The sequence below is a fragment of the Coptis chinensis genome, chromosome 6, assembly GCF_015680905.1.
Source record: "Coptis chinensis isolate HL-2020 chromosome 6, ASM1568090v1, whole genome shotgun sequence".
Classification (NCBI taxonomy): domain Eukaryota; kingdom Viridiplantae; phylum Streptophyta; class Magnoliopsida; order Ranunculales; family Ranunculaceae; genus Coptis; species Coptis chinensis.
Window position 1 is genome coordinate 81,089,708 of NC_141461.1, and position 4,890 is coordinate 81,094,597.

Sequence of the window (4,890 nt, forward strand, 5' to 3'; positions counted from 1 at the left end):
ATTAAGGCACGTTGATGAGCCTCAGAGACCGAAAAAACATCAAACAGGTTAAAGGCATCCTGCAGGTTAGAATGAAACCCCCCAATATAATGGGCCACTAATTGATCATCAGACTCTGTCAGTTCGACACGAGACAATAACTGATAAAAGTCCTTTGTATAGTCATCCAAAGATTTGGCACCTTGACGCAAATTCTGAAAGTGTTGATATAATTCATATGTATAATTGCATGGTAAAAAATCGGCACGGAGATATTTTTTAAGTTTACCCCAATCCACGATTTTAGACTTCAACTGTTGCCACCAAGCCATAGCGCGACCATGAAAACGAGTTGCCACAAGCGCCACCTGTTTGTCGTCTGGCACTTCTTTGAACTCCATAACTTCTTCCACAGTCCCGAGCCAATCAATCAGTTCATCTAGTTGTAGGCTACCATGAAACTCGGGCAGATCAATTTTCAAACCAGATTCCCAGCGTCTGTTGTCTCTGTGTTATGGAACACGCGGGAATTGTCCATCTCCTCCAAATCGGCAAAGGGGTTATTATCCTCTACCTCCAGATTGTCCTCCACCAACTGTAGTTCACGGTCTCGTAGTTAGTCGGGTTGCCGATTAAGGGCCTCGACCTGGCGGGTTAGCACTGCTACCTGCCCTGAAAGTTCGGTCCATTCAATCATGAGCATACATATCGTCCATATTAGCTTCTCTCTGAGGTCAACCACGTCCTCTTCCTGCTTGACGAGGCATATTGCAAATCGTAACTGAACCTGATACCAACTAATGTAATACTAAGTGTGTTAGCAGATAAGAACTCAAAACTATAGTTTTAACCCCTTAACAATAATACTTTTAGACCAATCATACGAGTAATAAATAAGAGTTAATGCTGATTACGTGCTTTTATGTATTTCAGGCATTGAAGTCAATTATGTGCAGAAATGTGTCACTTTGGCGAGATAAAGGAGCAAGGGTTGGTTGCTAAGAAATTATGTGATTAAAGGACAAAATTCAAAGAGAAAAAGCCTTTGTAAATCCCGATCAAAGCTGAAATGTCTAAGTCAATGCGGGCAGAAACATCACACAAAAGTCAGCAGAACTTCCGAAGACCATATCTTTGGACTCAGACCTCGGAATTGGGCCTACCTTATGTCAAAACGACCGTCTCGGAAAGATATTTCCAATGGTCCAAACCTTGACCCAATCAGATGGGCAAAAGTTGCCGAAAAGCCTGCTAAAGTCAGATTTAGCTGAAAAGGGCCCTGTGGACTGAAGAGATTGGGTTTTGGGCTCGATTTTCCAGCCCAAAACATGGCTCCCCAGCCCATGCACGAAAATGTGGATCTTGTCTCCTCCATTTGAATAGAAAAGACTTAACTCTGAAGCAACAATTAGTTTAGGTATCAAGTAGCCATTAGAGAATATTTTTAGATCGAGATTTAGACCCCATTAATTAATCAGTTTTCATTTACCTTGTTTTTAATTTAGTATTTTAATCAATTGTTATTTCTTCATTAGATTAATAAAGTAGTAATTTGTTCTTGATAACCTAGTTTCATTTTCATTAATCATTGTAGTTTCAATTCCTAGATTTAGTCATTTGTCATCATTAATCATTTGCCGAACCAATCCTATAAAAAATAAGCAAAATAGGCGATAGTTCGTATAAAGCCCGTGATAAAGCCCGAGCGCGCGGCTTGGCAAGAGCAAAACTAAAACGTGCCATGCTGCGTGCCTGTAACATTCTCTAGCTTTGGCTTGCTTGCATTGGCTTGACTAAACATTCTCTAGCTATAACATTCTCTAGCTTTGAGCATTAAAAAAAACTGAAGCGTCGCCCTCGTACCATTCAAAGCAACTTCTCATACTTTGATAACCCTATCATATTCATCAAGGTATTCTTCATTCAGCAAGCATCTGTACTACATCACATTTTCCAAATATTTCACTCATATAAGGCTTTAGGCTATATTCTCACAGGATTTGTAGAATAAGTACTCTAGCCTAGATTTCATAAACTTACTGCCAAATAATCATAGATACTCATGCAATATATTTATAGAAAGATATAATGATTATTACCTACATATTAACCTAAATTTCTAAAAATTATTCTAATATAAGAGCTAACGTAAAATATCTAGACTATTATCATCATAGAGAAAGAAACAATACAAATATTCCTAAATATATAGCATAAACTTTTTATTTATATTTATGATTTTTTTAAATTTTTTACTATAAAACAAGTGCATATTTTACATGTATTATCCTAATAGGTGCCTTAATTTACGCGTGTTTCTATACCAACCCTAAACAAGAACATGCTTTGTCCTCAAAGTATTAAAATAAGAAAGGTAGAAATTACCATGGAAATGAGTGAAAATTGAAGAACACCTACAAAACAAATTTAAAACATACTAATATAGAAAAATAAAAACAGACGCAACTCTATATAAGTTCCACCCGTTATGGGGTTAACAAAAAGTAAATTGCTTGGGACATAAGCAGACACTAACAAAAATAAAAACTTACCTCATATCCCGTATTTACTCATTGTCCTCCTCCTCAATAAAGAATTGAGGTTCCTTGGCATCCTGCCATGCCATGATAATTTGCCAGGCCTCACGCCATTTATCATCTACAATTGCTAACCGGTCAAGCGCCACTTGGTCGGATGGGGTGTAAGAGGCAACACAATTAGGTTGTAGCCTCCACCCTGGCCAAGTCATTGCATGGAATGAGCGTATAATGCAGTTGGTAGGTCGCACAGTGTCAACCCCAATCCAATCCGTGGAACGGGCACAAAAATCTGGAAAGAAACATAGCATTATTCGACAAACTAAGACAGGCATAAGAAGATACTTATGCCTCATACTGTGAGCTCGGGCTAAACTAGAAACTAAGGTCCGGGGAAGGTCATAGAGCATACGTCCTGTGGCTAAAGCGAGGAAGACATTGCAAGTGGCGTCATTCCCAGAAGAAAACCATCATTCCCCTAATATGTTTAGCATGATAAAAAACATCACCATACCCACATTAAAGGACAAGCTACCAAGGGCTACGTTATATTGCCCTTGGTTCTCTATACAGAAAATTTCTGCCCCATAAGCCACATGCAAAAACTCATAGGTGTAGACATACATATTATCTACCCAATAGCCCCATGGGTCTTGAATTTCAGCAGGCATGGACAGTCCAAGAGCAAACGCCAATAAGAACTTGGTTATATCCATTGTCTCATCCTCAATGGTGACGGAGAACACATGCTCTCCATCTGGTCTTTCAAAGAACATACAATGTTCATAAAAATAAGTTGTAAGTGCAGGAGAATATAATTCATCAGGGCATACCATTAGAGGCTGCCATCCTGCCTGTATAATCACGTTGTGGAACCAAGATCCATACGTGAAATTGCAATTGTTAGAAAATCCTTATTATGGTGTAGGATTACTTGTGAACAAATCTTCGAATGGCATCTCCAGTATGATCTTAGGGGACTTCATATCACACAACACACTCTAGAACTGTTGGAAGCAACCTAGGAAGAACCTACAAAAAATTAGAACTGGAAGTGATTGCGGAAGTGAAGGGCGTGGACGTGCTCAACTTTATCTGTGGGAGGGTGTGGGCATGGGCGCACTCTTGCCTTGCTCGAAGTCCAGTGAATTTGGGGAGGTGGGCGCCTCGAGTATGATGAAACAGTGCTATGAAGTGAAAATTCAAAGGCAAAGTGAGAGGTGTGATGTGAAGTTGAGAGTGCACCAAGGATTTATAGAGAACTAGTTTCTAAGTTCCACACGCTTCCCAACTAGTTAAGGCAACATGATGGAAAAAGATATTTCTAAAACCAAAATAGAACTAGACAAGAGGCATGCTCCAAAACCAAACTAATAGCTTTTTAGCTGGAATTAAAATACCAATCATCTAGTTATGATTCCTTGAGTTTGCAACAAACAACACTTGCTAATTCTAGCGACACCAATTTAGCAACATTCTCACATAATTCAATCATTATCAAGCAGATGATAATAATTCGATAAAAAAAATACGTGGATATGATTATAGGCATTTCTAAATAAATAATTCCACCCCAAAACAAGTTGAAAGGGTGGGATTCATGATACAACACATAGCATATGCTGGAACTAAAATAACTTCAAATTAGATTAAAATAAAATAACAATTACAGAATCCAAATATTAGCTACTTAACTAACAATTCAGAAACAAAATCTATGAAAAACAAGAAAATAAGTCTTAACACAAAAAGAATACAAAATAAACTAGCCATGCGACGATGATAGGTCAGAGTCATCCGTCCTACACTGACGATGTTCATGCCTCACAGAGGTATCAGAAAAAGAACCCCCATCAGATGGCAAGCGTCATAGAACTTCTACTTGGAATCGGCGTTGTTGGTCTCCATAAATGCATTCATGGTTCCCCAACGCTCATCCTCACGCTGGATGAAAGTCTCCATGTTAGCCTGGATATCTCATTGACTATCGCTGATCTTCTCAAAGTTCTCATGAATTGTAACTTGCCTAGTCCGAAGATCCTCACAGATGGTATTCAAAGAACGCATGCCGGCCACGATGCAATAGGGAGGCACGCGCTTCATCCGTAGTAGCCTTTTCCCAAACTCCGGCATCAAAACACGACGTCTCATCCTCATCTTCCTCACTCGACTCCGTCTCAACACCCCTATCCTCAGGTAATTTCCACTTCTTCTGAATATAGTCTTTATAAATCCGTGGATTTGCATGCAACTTCAACATAATCCTATCAGTCTTCGGAACATAGCCCCAATGCATCATAATATTTGTAATTAAAGTAGGGAAGGGTGCATTATTAACACCAACATATCAAATCTCAGCTAACAAAAAGTCGAG